The sequence below is a fragment of the Episyrphus balteatus genome, chromosome 2, assembly GCF_945859705.1.
Source record: "Episyrphus balteatus chromosome 2, idEpiBalt1.1, whole genome shotgun sequence".
NCBI lineage: Eukaryota > Metazoa > Arthropoda > Insecta > Diptera > Syrphidae > Episyrphus > Episyrphus balteatus.
Window position 1 is genome coordinate 85,608,950 of NC_079135.1, and position 22,156 is coordinate 85,631,105.

Sequence of the window (22,156 nt, forward strand, 5' to 3'; positions counted from 1 at the left end):
AAAATCATGACAAGAAAACTCACATTGAAAGTTAGAAAATAGTTTCATGAATTATATCCTTTAAATTCGTCGTTCCATACTCCAAGATATCGATTGTTATGTTTTTTTTTTCTTCTTCCTTTTTTTTTTTTGTTTTAATAATTTTTCTGTTATTTTCCTTTTATACACATTTTTTTTTTTTTTTACTTTTCTATTTTTCCATTTCCACAACACTAATTCTTGAATAATTCATATTAATTTTTCATTTTGTTAATTTTTATTACCCATAAGGAAACCTTATTAATAACTTATATTTAACATATTTTTTCTCACTCACATTGATAATAATAATAATTATTTTATATTTATTATTATTAAACTAGTCTTAAAACTTTTATATTATTTATTATGTTTTCTATTTTTATACGGATGCTACACTTTATTTTTTTTTTTCTTTTAATTTAATTTTTTTCATCTGTATGTACTCAACTTTATGTGTATGTTATATTTACACTCAAAAATACAATTTCGAACACTTTTTGTCATATTTTCTATTTTTCTTATTTATCATAGAAAAGGGATATAACTAAAAGAAATAAATTCACAAAAAATCAAGTACAAGGGAATACAGAATAATAAATATTCATATCTCCTATCAATTTTCCACGTAATGAAAAAAAAAAACGAGATTTATTCACATTTTCTATAAAGATGGCAATCTTTTGAGATAGATCTCCTCTATACACGTTAACTTTGCGAAAAGCCTTTATATATTTTATTTTACCCGCGACGACACGACGACGAATTACTTGAGATATTATACCGAAAAAAGTGCAGTTTCAATCAAATATTTTCTTCAAAAATTAAAAAAAAAAAACTTAAAAAATTACGATTTTTTTTTAAATTTATACACAGTTTTTTTGTTGTTGTATGAACTTTTTTTTTTTTTTAGACGATTTGGAAAATCAAATATAAAAATACGGGAAATTCTACGTGTATAAGAAAGGACGAAAACGGAATACAAGAGGATTCGTAGATTGAGAGACGCACCACCTAGAAGATTTATCCATCCAGCAGTAGCAGCAGCATACTCATTATTACATTTACGCATGTACCACTATTTTCATAGAAGAGACACGAAAACACGGTATGAGTGTGTGGCAGTGTGAAGGGGGAAATTCTGTGTGAACTGGAGTCGGAGTCAGAGTTAGAGTCAGAGTCGGAGGAGACCAGGATCATCACTTGAATTTTATGTATATATACATTTATGTTTAATACAAAAGGTGGCTGCTGATAGTGGGTTTGTATGCGTGTGCTAGTGGATGTTGTGTTTATATGTATATGTGTATGCTATTTTTAAATTTTTTTTTATTGGAAAAACATCTCTATAAACCTGATGATATAGCCCAAAAGCACACACTCGATAAAAAATAACCAACAAATATAAAAAAAAAATCACAAAATTACACACATCCTTTCCAAGGATAACACTGTCCGAATACCATTACAATTCGCGATTTAATTAAAATAACATTCCTTGAGAAATTATATATTTTTCAAAAAAAAAAAAAAGATAACAATTTTGTATTGGGTAGTTTTTTTTCTTTTGAAGAATAAAAAATAAATTCAACCCTCTCATTGCTTGCAAAAAACACCACCGCCTAAGTTCATCGAGAGTAACCGATTGAGATGAGATGCTGCTGGTGCACGAAGCACACGATGTCTCGTGGCAAATGGTGGAAAACTCCTTCATCTATTATAAGGGAGAGGTTTTTTGCTTATAACTTAAAGCGTAAAGCATCCATTTGGGATTACATCCTTTTTTCTCGTTTCGTTTCGTTTCAATGGTATCCAAAAAATGGTGCGGTGGCGGTGTGGTGCGGTGCAGGGAGCAGCAACAGAGCGGTGTGCGGAGGCGTATTGGAGGGATGTTGTTGTAAATTCGGTTGCTTTTTTCTCTTCGTGATGTCGTTTTGGTCTTATGGCTTACGATGTTGTTGTTGTTGGTGTTTTTATTTTCATTTTTTTTTTAAGATTGAGTTCAAAAAAGAGCTTTAACCGGAGAGGCGAGAGAGAGAGAGGAAAATCTTAATTATTTTTATAATTTTTTTGAAGACGTTACGCGCTCGGGGTGATGGATAAACACATATTTTGAACGAATTAAAACTAGTATTGTTTTTTCGTCCTTTTTTGAATTTTCAAATTAAAAAAAAAAAGCAACACTGTATTTTTTTGTATGATTTTATTGTTGTTGTTGTTTTTTTTAACGATTTTGGGATTAAAGGAATTTATGTCCTCACCATACCACGTGTCGCGCCCAACTGTACCTACTTTAACTAGGATCCTGCGAAAAATCCTCGAATTCGAACATTTTGCTCACTGAGTTTTTTTTTTTTCTTCTTCTATTTTTTTTTTTTTTTATTATTTAGGTACCTACCAACTATACCAACAACAGAAAGTTATACAGGATGAAAAATGAGAGCAGCCGGAGGACACAGAAATTATGATAAATTCTCTGTACCTCTATCAACATATATATGTATTTTGTATTTGTATGGTATGCTCTCCTTTCGAGATGAATTCTCTAGGTTACGAAATGGTTTGTGTCGAGATAAGTATGGCAAGTGGAGCTGCTGCTGCTGTTTGCTGTTTCTGCTCCTGGTGCTCTTGCCAGGATGATACAATCATGGACATGTGTAGATGTGCCTGTGTGATATGAAAAAAAATATAACAAAAAAGTTTTCAAAAGAAAAGAGAAAAAAGCACAGAGGTTGACATATTGATATCGTTTTCGTATACAATATAAAGTGGGTGTTGATGGTATAGAGGTGAGCTTAACAAAGAGAAATTCTCAATTAAAATGGTTATAATGATAGCTGGGAAATTTATTATGTGTATCATACAATTCCCCTACGCAATTTTGATTTTCGGAATTCGACATAGTGATTCCGAAAATTTCGAATTTAAAAAAGATGTACTATATAAAGAAGTTTTGGTGACATTTCGAATTTATAAATATGGGTGAATAATATAGTATATTGACAGGTTATGGATTGTTTTTTGAAGTTTGATGGTATGAGCACACTTGGAAAACAAAATTCGGTTAGAAGGTATATTGTTGTTGTTTTATATAAATTAAAATTCATCCGAAGAAACTTTTAGAAAAATTTTAAGCCAACATTTGAATTAGGCCCAATTTATTGGCCCTTTTGTACGTTCTTAAAGTCCCCAGTATTAAAAATGAGAAAACTGTCAAATAGCATACAAAGTTTAAAATTGCCTCCTTTTAATGGCGACTTTATGCAGCGTAAATAAATTTGGCCTTAAATATTTTCATATATCCTCTTAAGTTGTTGTTTATTTATTTTTACATCGAAATTTTCAAATTTATTAAAAATAAACACATTCCTAATAGAAGGTTTTTTTAATCGAATTTATTAATTTTTTATTACTTCTTTATTTACCCCGTGGTTAATAGACCAGAGATTCTGGGTTCAAATTCTTGAAGTTAAAAATCCTATAAATCAATAATTCTGTTTTTTTTCTGTCAAAACGTTTGAAAGGACTTTTTTATTGCCGCAAAAATTTAAATTTTAAAAAGAAAAATTGAATTCTGCAAGATTTTCATTTATTGTCATAATAAAAGCATTCGCGTTCTTTTACAAAGTTTCAAATTCATTTAGAAATTTGTATTTCAAAAAACATTTAAAAATCTAAAGTTTTCAGATCAGGAGTGTGTTCGTAGTCAATATTATACAATTGAGGTACCTAATGGTGCAAGATTGAATTGAATTTAAGTTTAAATTTAAAAATGTTATGACATTCAGTAGGTTATTTTTTTTATCAGCAGTTTTAACTTTTTTCAATTTCTTGTCAAACATCAAAAATCATTTGCGTTTATTTTGTAAGGTTTTTAAAAATCGGTTACGATTTCATTTTAATTTGATACCTTAGTCTCAAAGATTGGATAAGAAATATAGATCACTGGGGCGTATGCGTAACATTTTTTTTTTGTATAAGGAAAAAAAAATTGTATAATTTTAAAATTTGTATACGACATAGATCTTTGAAGTGTTCAATGGCAGATTAATTTTACGTTTTAAAAGTTGTTACCTGTAAGTTAAATAGCCTCATTATGAAATGGTATAAAAATCAGTTGACTGAGTTGTGAAAAAAATTATTTTGAAAGTATTTTTTTTTTGTCGTGCTGAACTGTAAACTACAAAATAAAGTTATATGTATATTTTTCTAGTGCACCTAAGCAACGGAATTAATTTAAAACATACATATGTATAAGGTTTGCCATGTGTTAGATTTTTGTTATCCTTATCGAGCGTACATACATTTGTGATTGTGACATAGAGTTGACTTAAGAATTTGATAAAATTACCTACAAAAGCTTCAATATGCATAATTTTAAAAAATGTTAGTTAAAAAAAGGATTTTTTTTTTAATTTCAAACAAAAATGTTGCAAAAAAAAATTTTTTAAATCGCTCCATCTATGATTTTTTTTGTTCTTAAAATTTGGGATTTTGCCTCTCAACATTTTGCTGTAAAATTATCTGTTTTTTTCAGGATAATGAATTCAAGATTTCTGTTTTAAATTTGCATTTACGAAATTTTTGAAAATATAAGCAACTTAAAATCAACTGCTATCGAGTTATTCATTTAATTTTAAAAGACTTACGGATAGTTCTTCCTTCCAATGAAAACTTTTTAAGAATTACTTTTACAAAAAATATAAAAAATATGTATACCTATATTTTTTTGCTAATTCTAAAAGAGACCAAGGTACAATTTTTTAATGAGCGAATCTAGATTTTTTCTTGACTTCATATTAAATAAATAAAGAAATAAATAATGGATTATATAAATCATTATAAAAAAATGAGTGATGAGTAAATTTAGGATTAATGGTTTACACACATCCTTTTTACGATTGTCAACTATCAATTTATAAATACTGAAATTTGATATCTTATAACTCAATTATTTAAAGTTCTGATCATTTCTATTAATGTAACCATTTTTGAATTGAAATAAAATAGAGCAATATTATTGAACATTTGACAGATTTAGAAACAAATTAGGTTTTAAAATACTTAATTTCAATATTTAAAAACTATCGATTGATAGTTGACAATCGCAATAGTGTGTTGAAATTTGGCTGAAGAAAACAAAAAAAAAAGGATGAAAAACTTATCGAAAAAAGTTAAATGTACCTACGTTAAATTTATGGATTTGTTATTAAAAGATATTTAACTTTTATTTCGATATTTTTTTTTAAACCTCAAAAATATTGATAAAAATACATATATTTTTGTTTTTATTTTTAACTTTAACAAAAATATTTTTATTTTAATTAAAATTTTGAGAGAACACTTTCAATTTTCAGCTTAAATATTGTTTAAAGCTAAATATTAATTTTTTTGATTTTTAATTTTTCAATTAAACTTGTCAAAAAATTGATATTTTGAAAATTTCAATACAGCATTTTTTCGTTGAAACTTTTACTTTTAGATTGTGAAGGAAAACTCATAACAAAAAAAAACTAAAAACTAAAAACGGTTTTTTGTGATTGATTTTTCAGTAAACGTCAGCAAAATGAGGTAATTTTTGTTCGTATTTTATTTCCATTTTCACATCATGCAAAGGCCTAAGAATTACTTTACTTAAAAAAATTAGAAATTAACCTAGCTATTAACAATTTTGTTATTATATTGTGCCCCCGAGTATTCTTTTCTACGGGACCAATTCTAGCGTTGTCAATTTTCTGAAATTTTTTATTTACATATACAATTTTCAAAATATTAAGACCTTTCTAAAGATGTATGAAACTTGTAGTATTTATGGTTTTACGAACTCATAAGATTTCATAAATTCAAGAATTTCAAAAATACTATTTTTTCACTTTTACATCGAGAAAAAAAAAACAGTTTGTCATATTTTCCTTGTATTTTCCGTGTTTATTTATCCTCATCAACATCCCTGACAGTTAGTTCTTTCATACGCACTTTTAGAAATAGCGGCCGCCATCAACATTCGAATTCGAAGTTTGAAAAAAAATCCGCCCCACGAAATGACATGCGCCAAAAAATTCAACATCCGAAACTATAACTGTTGAGTATTGACAACAAACTAAAATGACACCAATACACACTCAAAACCTTAAACAAACAAAAACACACCCCTCAAAAAGCTTTCACATAGCGGTGCTCCTTGTTATCAGTTAACCACTTTCTGATGCTGGAGTACAGAAAAAAAAAAACCTTTTTCTCTCTTTCAGTGTCACCACCGAAAAATTAAATTGTATTTATTGCTCTTTTGCTTTCTTATTTGCTCTTTCTTTTCACTACTTTCTCTCATATTTATTCGAAAATGCATGGGCCTGACTTTTATTAAGTTGGCCAAGTTAAGTTATTGCATTGCATCGTATTCGTGTCTATATGTTAGAGCTATGCAATGTATTTGTTGTTGTTGTTGACAAAAAGGATATGCGGATGAGAATGGAAAGTGTATAAATGAGATAAGAATTGCTTCCAGTTTTCTAGTTTTATTTGTTGTTGGGTCCTTTTCGATTGCATTTTGGTGTTACTGTTCGAAAAGTTTAGGTAGAATATAGTGCGTGGAAAATCTGATCAGCTTGAACACTGAACAACTAGCGGTTTGGTTGTTGGTATAGTTGTTGTTGTTGTCGGTTATGTTGGCTATGAAACCTTATGACGCTGATGACAGAGGTTTTGGTGAAAATGCTTATGCGAATATAGATAGAATAGGTAGCAGGTGATTGCACGCCCGTTTTACGCCAATACACTTGCAACAGCAGCCAGCAGCTGAGGATGACGGCAGTGTAACAAAAGTTTAACTGACGTATCTACCCACCTAACTACATTTACCCTTATACTTACCCACCTACTACCCAACTACCAACTCAGCTTTTCATTACATGATGTAACCAAATCCTTATGAATTTTCCCAGGGTATGGATTGCTGTTTGTCGTTCGTTCGTTGTTCGTTGCCTTTTTAAATATATTTACGGTTGAAAGGGGTGAAAAGCTTCAAGAATTCCAGGGAATTGTGATTGAAATATCACAACTAGACTACAGAATTTCTGTGGCAAAAAAGGATGTGCAAAAGCATGTGTCGAAAAAGCGTTTTGCGTTTTGCGATGGGTCGAAGAAGGGGGATGAAAATATTTCAAAATGCAAATGATGACAGTTTTATGGGTAGCTATTTCGTCTCTTATTCTTATTCTTTCATTTTTTTGTGTGTTTTATTTTTTTGAATAATGTGGGTCTGGCCATTTTTAATTTTAATACCAAAAAAAGGATTCCCCTTTGGTTATTGTGTGTGTGTGTTTTTTTTTATGATTAACACAGACATACGAATAAATGATAAGAGAAATCTCAAAACTTGTCTGCTTGATTATTATTTGGCTAGAAATGTAATAATATGTTTGGATCATAATTTTGTGAATGCGCTATGGGACTTGCTGTTGCGGTGGCCATTATTTTCGACATTTGTCGAGCACGTGAAACTTTCAACAATCCACCCCCACCGCCGGCTACGTACTTTTGGGAACGACAATAAAAATAATCTGTTAGAAAGTTTTGATATTAAACGAAAAATGGGCAAGAAGAATTATTGAGAATGACAATATTTATCAAGAGATAAATATAAGGTTTATATACGTAGGGTAGGTATTTTTTTGGTTGAGAGTAGGTAAGAGAGAGATATGGGATGAAAACGGGTGGTGGAAAGGGGTGGAACAAGACTTCAACACGCACAGCCATAATTCACAATTAGAAACTGTATCGATAAATAGGGAATATTATGTTAGGGAGTACGAATTTATTGCCTACATCCTGTTAAGATGTTTGGTTATTTTTTTTTTCTCTGTTTTGGTTTAGAACATTATCCGTAAGCAACAACTAACTGATATTGTATTGAGAGTTTAATGGGATTTAATGAAGGACATTAAGTTAAGATAAATGTTATTTTGGCTAATACCTGTAATTTAATTTGTTCTCTTCAATTACGCACAAAGTAATGTATTGCTTTTCTTTTAAAGAATGTAAACAAGGAAATAAAGATGTTTCCGGAACTAACATGTCTGTCAGAAAAATAGCTGGTTTAAGGAAATTGTATAAAATCTATTAGTTTTTTCTTTAGCAAGAAAGGAACTCCTAATACAAAAAATCTTTAACTTTCTTTATTTAAAATTAGAAAGAAGTGATTTTTATGTTTTTTTATATGGTAGTTCGAGTTAACGAGTTAAGTTTGACTGTTTATATGGAGGTCCTGACATTCATTGTAAGCTTAAATTGAAATATCAGACCATCATATTTGAAAAAAAAAATAATACAGATTTCAAAGCTTCGTATGCTTCATTTTTTCATGTAAGGGAATAAGAATAATTTTTAATTAGAAGTCTTTTTTTTAAGTTTGAACTTTATTGGGTTATTCATGCTTATTGCTTAGTAAAAATAATAACGAATATCCATTTTATATATAGGTAAACAAGATCTCTATCTTGAGAGTCTTCAAAAAAAAAAAAAAAAAAATTACAAGCAACTAAAAACTTTTAACTTTTTTCCAAAATGACGTTTTTTCCGGCACCAGATTGAACCAAAAATTGTTGTTCTACAATAAGGAAACTTTTCCGATCGCATTCGCTAAAAATAATTGTCCTGTGATATAAAGATATGAAATCATTTTAATTTGATACCTTAGCCTCTAAGATTGGATAAGAAAGGAAGGTCACTGGGGTGTATGCGTAACATTTTTTTTATAAAGAAAAACTTTGACCGCAAAAAAATTGTATACCTACGACATACATAGATTTTTGAAATATTCTATTGTAGAGTAGTTTTGCGTATTGTATCAGTTGTTATAAGCATACAAAATAACCTCATTATGGGATGATATAAAAATCAATTGACTGAGTTTTATCCGATTGTATTCCCTAAAAATAATTGTCCCGTAAAATAAACGTACGATGTAAGTTTTATATCATACCTTATCCTCTAAGATTGGAAAAGAAATATAAATCACTGGGGCGTATGCGTAACATTTTTTTATAAAGAAAAACTTAAACAGATTAATTTTACTTATCTTATTAGTTGTTATAAGTCAAATAACCTCATTATGGAAAAAAGGAAAAAAAAAAAAAACAAATGACTGAGTTGTGATAAAAAGTATTTTTAAAATATTTTTTTGAGTGCTCAACTGTAAATTACAAGATATAATTTTTTTTAGTACACAACCGAATTAAAAACATACTAGAGTTGCCGCTCCATATCCATTCAGGAGTCAGGGTTGCCATGTGTTGACATTTCTTTTTATCTTTATCGAATTTATCTACGTTTTTGTGATTGTGGAATAGGGTTACCTTAACAAAATTGAGCGCTCCATAAAATGAGAAAACGTTTAAGCTGAAAGGTGGCTTTGAAAAGAGAAAAAAATAAATATTTGGTGAGAATGACTATTTGATTCCATATGTTTTGGAGGAACCATTTTCTATAAAAGACAATTTAAATAGAAAGAAAAACAATAGACAAAAAAACAATGGATCTATCTACAGTAACATTTAAGAAAAAACAAAATTAATATCTCCTTATAAAATGTTTTTGAAAAGTAAAAGCTACATGTGAGGAGGTGATTTCTAAAACCAGCTATCTGACCTGAATGTAGTTTTGAGTAAAATGCCAAAAACCTTTACTTCGTAATACAGAAGATATAGAGCAAAATAATCTTCTACAAATTTATTCAGTACGAAATTTTAATAAAATTAAAGTTTTCAAAATAAATATATCTAAAGTCTTTATATTGAAAATTCCATATTAAAAAGTCGGTATATCTGCTTTTGGAAGTATAATTTAATTATGTCTTCTTTTGGAAGTAAAACTATTAAAAAAATCTTCTTTTGCAGGTATAATCACGATTTTTTTTTAATTTTTTGTAAATAAACCTTTTTCAATCGCACGTACTTGCTCTTGTAATTTGGGGTGTCTATTTTGTTTATTTGAATAGCACTATATTTCATTTTTTTAAATGATAAGAAATAACAGTCTGAAAATTTTGAAAAAAATTGGCACGAAATAAGCTAAAAAAAAAGTTAATTTCGCAAAAAACCACAACGCCATTTCCATTATCCAAATTTTTGAGAAAAACTAAAAACACAGATTCTTAATATTATTTACTAAAACCCTTAAGTACACAAAATTTAATTAAAATCGTTAGACCGTTTAGGTCCTAGCAAGGTGTACAGATGGACGGATGGAACTACCTAAGTAATGTGGAAAACTATTTTTGTAACTTCTCCATCATCGTAATGTGGCATTTTATCATAAGCCAAATTGATATTTTATATACTGAAGAGGCCTTATTGGAAAGAACATTTTGCATAGGCCATTTTGCAAAAAACATTTGGTTTTCAATAGGCTGTTTTGAAATAAAGTCGTTTTTTGACATTGAATAACTATCTCTGTGTGCTGTTTAGAAAATTATTTTTGATTGAATCAGACGCGCGTTGAAAAGACCTAAAAAATGATATGCATATCTCATTTTCCGATTTTTTTCCGATGGCTGGTTTTGGAAATCAGCTCCTCATGTGCCTGTATATTGTTTGGCAAACTTTTTGTTTTGTTTATATAGACACTATATTTTCTACGAAGAAATTTTATGGCAGCACTCGATGAGTGAAGGTCATTGTATAGCACGATCTTATAATTATATGGTTTTTAAATTTCAGTTCCTGTTATTTTTTTTTTTTTTTTTTGTAAATAGTCCAAACAGTTGATAAATAATTTTGTCAGAATTAAGATGATCTATCTATACCATATTTTATTAAATATGAGGTATAAACTTTATTGATTCTATAAAGCCATGAATATCTTTCTTTCATATCTTCATTGATCAATTGATGGATTTTCGTAGGCATTCGACTAACATTTTTTCTAACTTATGGTTTTTATTAGATTTAAAATTTTGTGGGTCGAATTAAACTCAGGTTCTCTAAAAAGCTAAGCTTTATGTTTATCAGAAATTCTTCTACACTAGTTTAAAGTACGTAAAAATCAAAACAAAATTTCAATTGTTTAAGTAATTTTTGAGAAGCTGTTATAAAAGAACATAAAATTCAAAGTTCAAAATTTGAATTTTTAGATATTTTGTACAAAAAAATTAAAAACCACTTTTATCACATAGTTCTAAGAAATAGCTCGCAACCAGAAATTAACGCATATTTTATTTTTTGCTTTTCGGTGCATTGACGAGTATTTTGTTTTTTAAGCAACATATTTTTTAAAATTCAAAAGCCTGTACATTTAGATTAAATAAAAGATTTATAAATTTTTTATAGGGAGTCCCAACATTATAAAACACAATTCATTCCACTCAATTTAATTAATTTATTCCAAATTTTTAACATTTGTATTAAATTTTGAAGAGCATTTAAAACTTACACTTTTTAAGGAGGTAAAATATTTTGTATTACCGATAGTTTAAATTTTAAAATACCAAATATCTTGTCTGCAAATAAATGTTCTTTCATTTTCTTCATATAACATTTGATTTATTGAACAGCTTTTTCTAAATCAATTCCTAAACTGTTCACATTGCTCGCCAAATGAACCGAGACATTGCTCTAAGTTTGGTTATAATTTCTTTGTCTTTTTTTAAAGCACCACAAGCTTTCACAATACAGACGATTTTCCAATTTGTCTCAAAAAAAAAACAAAATTCTTTACAATCTTTTTTGTATCTACACAAAAAAAATTTCGTGGGTAATATTTCATATTTATGATACTTTAATTATTCAAACTTATTGTCTCTCATTTTTTGTATTCCTCTACAAACAATTCTCGACCTGTCGTATATAAAAAAAAATAATAATTCATATATGCTTCACTTTTGGTTTTAATAAATACTTAATGTTGCCCATGCCCAAGCATATGTGTTTTTTTTTTTCCTTAGACATTTCGAAATATATTAAATTTCTCCTTGACTTGGTTCATATTTTTCTTATTGCCATTTAGTTATATGTATAGTTTTACAACATACATGATGTTTTCCCAGAAAATTTAGCTCCCAAACCACTGACCCTCATACCGTGACCTATTCCATAATGAAAATGGAAGCCTCTGACTATTAGGACGAAAAAAAAAATCAACCCAAGCGAAAAAAAAGGAGAAATACATTAAAATTATAGAAGGAGGACGAGAGTCCTTTAAAAGTACTTTGCATAATCGCTCTGTGGTGTTTCTCTGTGTCATTGCTGCATCGTTGGCTGTTGGTTGTTGGTTGTATATGGACAACCAACATTTCTGCATCCCGCACGCTCGACTGTTTACCTTCGTCAACCACAACAGATTGCTTCGTCACCTGCCGTTGGCACTTGACCTGTTTACAGGTAACGTTCATATAACCTCCAGGCCTCCTCCCTCTCATTCACCACTTATTTCAGAGACGCGTAAACTACTATCTACAATCTACACTCTCATACAAACACACACACACACTAATACACAGATAGAAATTCATTTCATTTTCATGCTCGAAAATTCAGATTCCCGATCTCAACAAGATTAAATGAATTTTCAAATGTGTGTGAGTGTTATCATAAGGACTTAACATCGCAGAAGTAAACTGCAACAGCAGCTTCCGCCAGGAGTTCTCCATTCTCGATGGGGATCCAATTCAATCCCGGGACTTTTCAATTTTCCTGACGGTAATTATTTAAAATAACATCCAATCCCCCTCGCTCTAGTGGTGGGTGATGATGATGATGATGTTATCATTATAAAACTGTGCACCTATTATCGGCTTAGTGTCGACTCTTCACACTCATTTTGATAACAACGCGTTGTACCTTGTATATGTTCCCATACACACAAGTGTATGGCGTGAAAAGCTTTCGGAACAAGTGTTGGGCCTGGGGATCTCGGCAAACCTCTGGATTATTGTGAGGGTTACTCTTTGGCCTATACTTCATTTTGTATGGCGGTCTTCAATCAAAATAAAGTGTTGCGTTGATGTCCTGATGGGAAGATAAAAAATAATTAACTTTTCCTCAATAGTGCGGTCAATAAGGCATTTGACTTCAGATTTTTGAGCATCATCGTTTTTGGAGAAAATCCCCAAGTGTGGAAAACAATTTTTGATTGGGTCTTGGGTCAGGGGATCCAAAAAAAAAAAAAAATTGTCGTATACCTACTCTGCTCATTTTTTTGTTCTTTTACAGAAAATGGTGTTTCGTACCCTAAAGCTTAAAAAATGTAATAAACAAAAAGATCTTGCATTTTTTTTGTCTTAAAAGTAAGTTATTGAGATCGCTCAATTTGTACGACACTTTAAATTGTTTTATTTTGAAAGAGTTTTAGTTGGTAAGTGATAAGAAAAATTTAACTTGTCCTTTCTGGTTTATTTTAAAGCTGTTGTCAATCTGAAATGTTGTTAAAAATCACTGAAAAACTTATTGGAAAAGCAACAAACAGCTTAAAAATAAAATACGTTTTGAAAATTATCATTGACGCTTCTATCGGAATATTTTGTTAAAATAAGATGCAAGACGAGCTCTTGTGGAAAAAGTTGCTGAAGCTTTTTATGTGAAAATTTTTGAAAGAATATCTTTAAGCTACAGCCTAAACGGATGGACAGATTGACATTAAACTTGGTATGTGTCATTTTTTGGAGACTCTCCAGAGGGTTTTTTGAAATTAATTTTTTTTTACCAAAAAAAAAATGATATCTGTCATAATATACTAGTTTCGGAAAAGTTAAATTTTCCCAAAAAGGATTAAAACGATTTTGTTAAAAAAAAATAAAATGCACGACTGGGTTTCACGTACTTGCTCTTGCAGTTCAAAGCACTTTTATGTTAGTTTACTTGTGGATTTTAAGAGCTGCCTCTATATAAATTGTAAAGAAATGTTTTTGTTTGAGGTTGGGGAAGAGCCGACATTTAGGGCAATTTATTTTTATATGACAAAAAAACAATTGTATTTGACTTTTTTTGGAAAAAATAAAAATGCAGTTTTATTGCAATAGCTTTGAATATTACGTCTGAAATTGTTTAATTGTTTAATCAAAATCGTTAAAGATATTTTCGAGTTATTTGGTTTAAATTGAAAAATTTGTATGGGAGGTACACTATCTAAGCGAGATATATAAAAAAAAAAAAAACAACTTTCAGAGTTCCATAAAAATCATCTGTACCAAATTTGAAGAAAATCCATCCACCCGTTTAGGCTGTGGAAATGTGTACAGGTGGACGTTCAGACGCACAGACGGAATTGCGAGACCCACTTTTTTGGAATTCTCCATCATCGTAATGTTGGTTTTGATTAAAACCTCAAATTTTTTTTCGACACGAAACCAATACTTGTCCTACAGAGCAAGTAAAAAATTCAAATGAATGTTCTGAGGCAAGGTCCATCTTTTCATGGAATATGTATTGGATTTTTTTACGGTTCCTTCCATATTATAGAAATGTGTTTATTGAAATCAAATTTTCAGCGAAACTCCTAATGCAATTTAAACGAAACTTCTTACACAAAAGAATTTATGTAATTTAATATAAATTTTGAAAAAAAAAAACAATAAATTTTGGATTTTTTAAAATATTAATTTTTTTTTTTTTTTTGAAAAATTAAATTTTCGAAAACCGGAAAATTGATTAGTGTTTTCAACAAAATGGCATAACATTTTTTTTAAATAATTAGATACTCGTATGTGTCATTAAAAAATTAGTTTTCTAACGATTTTGAAGTTTTTCTTTTCTAGAAACTTGTTTTGAAGCTCAATTTGTTTTATTGCTTTGAAAAACGATTTTTTTTTTTAATTGTTGTTTTTATTTACTAAAATTTACCAAATTTCTATAAAAAGCATTAAAAACTTTAGCAACTTGAACTCTATGGTTCATAGGACCGAGTCTTGCATTTTATTTACTTTGCCATTATATCTTTGCATTTTTATAGTCTTACACTTTATTTTGGCAGTGTTTAACCAACTTCAGTAGCATTTAATACCAATTTCGAATTCGATTTAACAATTTTGTGCACAATTTTTTGTCAGAGTTCCAGTTGCTATTTACTATATGTTCGTTACATGAAAATTATACTTTTACTTAGAGTCTGTTATTAATTTTGAATAATGATTTTCAAATAACACATACTATCTTAATTAATGAATAATAATAAAAAAAAGTTCACCAAATTAACAATCATACAACATAAAGCTGACATTAAAAATAAAAGAGAATCAACTGGACTATCACAACACATATTGGAAACGGGACATGCTGCAGACATCGAAAACGTAAAGATCTTGGACAAAGAAAGAAAGAGCAGTACGAGATTTACACTAGAAAGTCTGAGAATACAACAAAAGAGAGCCTATTCGATGAATTTGAAAGAAGACATCGACAGTACCAACTCGATATATAACACCGCCATTCTGTGATATTTATGTTGTGCGTTAAGATGTTAAAAAAATTTTTATTGTTAAATTGTGATGTTTTTAATTTATTAAATCTTATGTTAATTTATTTAAAAGTATAAAACTAAATTTTGATTAAAAATAAAAAAAAAAATATAAAAATGCAATAAAAATAAAAAAATAATGTAAGTTAAAAATATTCTAATTTTAAAATTCAAACGAATTAAAGAATTGTTATTTTATATATGTATGTAGACGTAATAATAAAGCGCCCCTGAAGATGCTGAGAAACTCCAGCGAAACGTCGGGACAAAAATTTATGTTTTAATTTTTTATTTACATAAACAAATCAATTTGACCAAAAAAGCCCAATTAAACTACTTAAATTATAAAATTACAAAGAATTGGTCACAAACACAAACTTAATATTAAATTAACAATCTGTTGTAATTATAATTCTATACATACATCAAGCACTTCTCAAAATTTATACTAAAATGTATTTATTTTACAAAGAATACTTCTCTTTAAGGATATCTACATACAGTGGTGGAAAAATAATTAGAAACACGCTCTTTCTTTTCAAAATGTTTGTATGTTCTTAATATGAATACAAAATATTAGAAACATTTTTTAACAGAGGTATTTGAAGAGCTTGATGTTTTACTAAGGATCTCCTCTTTATTGCACCTTCTTTTTCTAAAATATAACGGGTTGGTGTGTCAGGAATATTGTTAAGGACGTTTTATTATTTTTTTGGAACATGTGGCATTTTTCGAGGACTGCAACCACATTAACCAACTAATAGAAATTAGTTGGTGATAGTCCTTTTTATTAATTGTACGTTTAATTAATTGACCAAGTTTGGCAAATGTAAATGCTAAAAATCAAAAACAGGATATTTCTTATAATCCAGTCAAATAAGGGTTTAACCTCGGAATTAATGTTAGTAGAAATTTTTTTTGCTCAATATCTTCCTTTTGCCATTCTATAACATATCTCAAAAGTCTAGAAAAATCCCATGTCCGCTTGTCGCGATTTCATGGTCAAATCGTGAAATGGAGATTTTCAAAATTAGCAAAAATAGGCTACGGTATTATATACACATATGATACATGATTTTAAGGTATTTTTTAATGCTGATTCCAAAAAATCTAAAATCAAGACAATTTGACGTCTCTGGAAAAAGTAAAACCTGTTTTTCATCTGTCAACTCATATTATTATAACAGTTGCAAACTTACTGCCGAAAAACCCTTAAAAGTTATGGTAGATGAACCAAATTTTGCATGAAGATTTTAGAATCCATCATTATTAAAAATCAAAACAATCCATTACAAAAAATATATATACCTACGAAATAATGGTATTTTTTGATCGAGGGGCAAATTTTAGGATATGCACTGAAGAAGATTCTTGTTCATCTTAGGAATAAGTGCTAATAGGCTAATTTTTTCATTTTAATCTTTGTTTGGATATTCTTTAACTACCCTCAAAAATTTAAAAAAATCTCATGTCCGCAAGTCCTAATTTTCTTGGTTTGAAAATAAGGTGCAGATTTAAAAAAATTGAAAAACTACACTTCAGATATTTGTGTCAGATCAACATGAATTAGGTGCATTACTTTTCAGGGATGGTCAGGTTGACTTGTTTGTGAGTTTTGTTGGAATAAGTGTTAAAAAATACCTTTAAATCATGTCGCTTATGTTGGTATACATATAAAAATTTAAACTTTTCTTATTAATTTTTTAAAATCTGCACCTTATAATCCATCATTATTAAAAATCAAAACAATCCATTACAAAAAATATATATACCTACGAAATAATGGTATTTTTTGATCGAGGGGCAAATTTTAGGATATGCACTGAAGAAGATTCTTGTTCATCTTAGGAATACGTGCTAATAGGCTAATTTTTTCATTTTAATCTTTGTTTGGATATTCTTTAACTACCCTCAAAAATTTAAAAAAATCTCATGTCCGCAAGTCCTAATTTTCTTGGTTTGAAAATAAGGTGCAGATTTAAAAAAATTGAAAAACTACACTTCAGATATTTGTGTCAGATCAACATGAATTAGGTGCATTACTTTTCAGGGATGGTCAGGTTGACTTGTTTGTGAGTTTTGTTGGAATAAGTGTTAAAAAATACCTTTAAATCATGTCGCTTATGTTGGTATACATATAAAAATTTAAACTTTTCTTATTAATTTTTTAAAATCTGCACCTTATTTTCAAACCAAGAAAATTAGGACTTGCGGACATGAGATTTTTTTAAATTTTTGAGGGTAGTTAAAGAATATCCAAACAAAGATTAAAATGAAAAAATTAGCCTATTAGCACTTATTCCTAAGATGAACAAGAATCTTCTTTAACGCATATCCTAAAATTTGCCCCTCGATCAAAAAATACCATTATTTCGTAGGTATATATATTTTTTGTAATGGATTGTTTTGATTTTTAATAATGATGGATTCTAAAATCTTCATGCAAAATTTGGTTCATCTACCATAACTTTTAAGGGTTTTTCGGCAGTAAGTTTGCAACTGTTATAATAATATGAGTTGACAGATGAAAAACAGGTATAACTTTTTCCAGAGACGTCAGATTGTCTTGATTTTAGATTTTTTGGAATCAGCATTAAAAAATACCTTGAAATCATGTATCATATGTGTATATAATACCATAGCCTATTTTTGCTAATATTGAAAATCTCCATTTCGCGATTTGACCTTGAAATCGCGACAAGCGGACATGAGATTTTTCTAGACTTTTGAGATATGTTATAGAATGGCAAAAGGAAGATATTGAGCAAAAAAAAATTCTACTAACATTCATTCCGAGATTTACCCCTTTTTTCTCCTTATTTTACTGTATTATTAGTAATTTTTCTTCAGTGTTTCTAATTATATTTCCACACAAAATTCGACTATATTTTAGATTTTTTGCAATATTTTTCTTTTGTTGGATAAATTCTAAAATTTTTGTCTTAAAATGTTACAAGGATTATATCATCACTTGTGTTTGCTAAAAATTTGTTAAATATTTTGTATTTATAGTAAGAAAAAAATAACATTTTGTAAACAAAGGAGGATGTTTCTAATTATTTTGCCACCACTGTATATGTTTAAAACTTAACTTGTTGAATAAAATAAATTAATTCAGGTTAAGGGTGAATGGAGTAACTTTGCAATTGTAACTTTGTTGAATTGCCTGCTTGTATATGAATGAATAGATGTTTGTCTATATGTGAGTATATTTATTTGCATCAAGCATATGGAAATAACTTTAAAATAAAGCACCATATAAACTTGTTGTAAAATGCAACGATTAGGTCTCTCGTAAATAATTAAGGAGTTGTTATAGTGTAGGTAGTTAACTACATACATATATTATATGTTTTATGTGATCAAACTTTTTGAAGTATCAAACATTTAATTAAAAAGTTACATGAAATATGAATTAGAAAATGAATTTTTGTTTTCATTTCCATTATTTCATGCAAATAGTTGAAACTTTTATTTTTATTTTTTTTTTTTGTTTTTTGCTCTAAAAAATATAAAAACACTTGAATTAAAATTTAAAATGGATAGATTTCATTCAAATACAGTAAAAAAAAAAGTAAAAAAGTAAAAAAAATATTTCATTTAATCAAAATAATGTTAAACATGTGTGCAAAGAAGAATGAAGAAACTCCCATAAAACATAATGTATCTTACATTGTAAGTATACCAAAATCTGCGCCACAAATTTTAAATTCACAAAGGAAACTATGCAATTAAATCAAAATGTCCCAAAATAAATAGAATATGTATTTTCTTATTTGCTTCAAAAGAAGACATTTTCCGTAAAGAAATAATTTTAAGTCCAACAAGACAAATTTTAAATTGTTTTTGGTTTTTTTTTTTATAATGCAAAAACATACATTAAAATAGTTTTAATCTCTTAACAGCAAATGCTTTTAAAATTTGGGTACAAGAAATAGTTTCTTTTTCCAAACTTTTATCAAAAGAAAATTGCTATACCATTTTGAAAATAAATTAATAATCATCACATTATTTCTAGGAACACACATGCAATTTTGGTCAAACGACTATTAAATCGCAAAAGCGGATCACAAGTATTTCAATGCCTGTGGGGACATTTTGTATGTGTGTTCACAGGCATTGAAATTCTTGTGAACCTTATTTGCGCTCTACAAAAATTATGTGTGTCCCTAGACTAATATAAAGTTTCTTTTATTGACTGGTTTTTTTAGAAAAAAGAGATATTAAAAAAAAAACGTAAGTATTACACAAAATATTTAAAAATGTTTTTTTTTTTTGAATATTTATTTAATTTTAATTTTTTGGTGACTTAAACGCTTTTGTATAAAAAAAATGGTTGAGTTGTTTACGAGTTGGTTTGAAATGACAGAAACGGTTCTATAGCGTAACTAACTATCCTATATAACTATACAAACGGAAATAGACAAAGCCGTTTTAGAGAAAGGCTTTTTTTTCATTTTAATTGTATGCCAGGTGCCCAAGTTTAACTCTTGTAAGGAATTTTATTCATATCATAACAAACAAGTTTGTAGAAAATAGTTTCATTAAGATTTAATACAGAATTCAAAAACACACAATTTTGGATTTTATAAAAATATTTAATTTTTTTTAAAACAATTTTTCGAAAACGTGTTAATTAGTTTTTTAAATTTCTTTAGTTGTTGATTACACTGATTAACAGCCAAAATGGACACTCAATCCCAGTATTTTTTTCTTACGTACTTTGACCTCAGGGACTCGGAAATCACTTTTAAAAAAATTGATACGTTTTCGAGATATGATTTTTCAAAGTTTTTTGTCGTTGTTTTTTCCAGCATACTTATTATTCATGGCTATATCTTGAGTAATAAATGAATAATCTGAACAGAAAAGCCGGCGACTGAAAGCTGAGTAAATAAAAAAGGAACACTAGCACAACTTTTCTGGGTCGTTCCAGATGTTTAAGTGCAATGTATTAAAACATTAAAAAAAAAAACGATTTTTTAAAGGAAATTTCTGCAAAAAATACTTTATTACTAAAAGAAAAAAAAAACAAAATCTTTCGAATCCTCATAGTTTTAAATTGTATGTGTAGTTCACTTTCTGTTAAAGATAAAAAAAATATAATTTTTTTCAAAATCTATGGATAAATTATAAGGATATGAGCATTTTTGTAACGATCAATATTATCGACTTTTTCTGTTACTTTTTGAGTTTTTATCTTTAACTTAAAAAGCAAGCAGAAATTGAAAATTTGTATTAAGAAATTTTTTGTAGATAATTAAATTTCCTATCAATATGTATCCTTTTTAAAAAATTAAAAATTAAAATATTGTAAAAAAACTTAAGAAAACCTGTTCAACAAAGAGAAAAAAAACGAATTTTTTGATGTTTTTACTAAATGGTCTATTTTTATCCTTTGGGCATTTATAGATGTTAAACATTTAAAGGAGAAACGAAGATATTTTACCTTTCAACATAATAGTCACAAAAATTGAATACGGCTAAAATTGGATAAAATATGGACTTTCAAAATCTACTGTTTTTGGTCTTTTTGAACAATTTCTCTTTAACTTATATTTTAAATGTAATACATTGCACTTAAACATCTGGCGTGACCCAGAAAAGTTGTTCTAGTGTTTCTTGATTATTTACTCAGCTTTCTGTTCAGATTAGTCGTTTATTACTCAAGATATAGCCCGAATACTAAGTATGCTGGGAAAAACAACGACACAAAACTTTCATATCTCGAAAACCTATCCATAAATATTTTTTTAGATAAGATTTTCGAGTTTTCTGGGCTCAAATCTATACGAAAAGTATAACGGCACGTGGTGTCCCAAAAAAAATTTATTTTTTTGTAAACTATGTGTTAAAGTTATCTATCTTTTTTTTTAATTTTATAACATTTTTATATACAAAAAAAAGTTTTTTTTTTCTTTAAAACGACTTTAACGCGTTTCAAAAATTCTTCGATTAACTCAAAAACTGTATCTCCTACTCAAGGAAAGGCCAGTCAAGCCATATGAATTTTAACATTTTTTGGTCACTGTGGCGTATGGGTAATTTTTGTATCACCGAATAAATATTTTTTAAAACCACTTGTTGTGCTTTGTTGATAGGTAACTTATCAAAAATAATTTTTATTATATTTTTTTTTATTTTATTATTATACAAATAATTGGTCATGAAAAATGTAATCTGTTATCTACATCTCTCTTTTTTTTTTTGTTTTTTTTGTCATTACTTGAGTTTTCATTATTTCCCCATTTTTACATAAAAAAGCTGCAATGGTTTAATAAAATTTATCTTTTAGACCAGTCGTGCATTTAATAAATTTCAACTTTAATTCCTCTGTGCAAGTGAACACGATCTCCTAGGTCGTCACCGGACGCGACGATCGCACATGTCGTCGGTCGTCGTCATCACGTCGTAAATATCATCGTCGACACATAGCATGATATGCTGACACGACGACTTCTATAAACGAAGTCGTTCACACCGTCGTCAGCTACAAGCAACAGGTAGGCAATGAAATATCTTGCACACGCTGCAAAATATTATCATTGCAATAGCAGGGTAGAATAGCATTAAGTTAGAATGTAAGTCTTTAGTCTTTAAAGAGATTCGAATAAAATATCATATACCAAATACAAACGTATTATTATTACTGGCGCCCAACTTATAAAGAAGCTGAACCCACCAAGAAGCTGAA

At 28.6% G+C, this 22,156-nt stretch overlaps 1 long non-coding RNA gene across 1 annotated transcript in view; it reads right to left on the bottom strand.

Moving 5' to 3' along the window:
* The window catches only part of LOC129909885 (uncharacterized), a 70,451-nt gene extending 68,066 nt beyond the window's left edge, over positions 1–2,385 (bottom strand). The window contains exon 1 of the long non-coding RNA XR_008771454.1: positions 24–2,385. This is a non-coding gene — a long non-coding RNA (uncharacterized LOC129909885). The remainder of the gene's footprint in view (positions 1–23) is intronic.
* Positions 2,386–22,156: the final 19,771 nt, after the last annotated feature.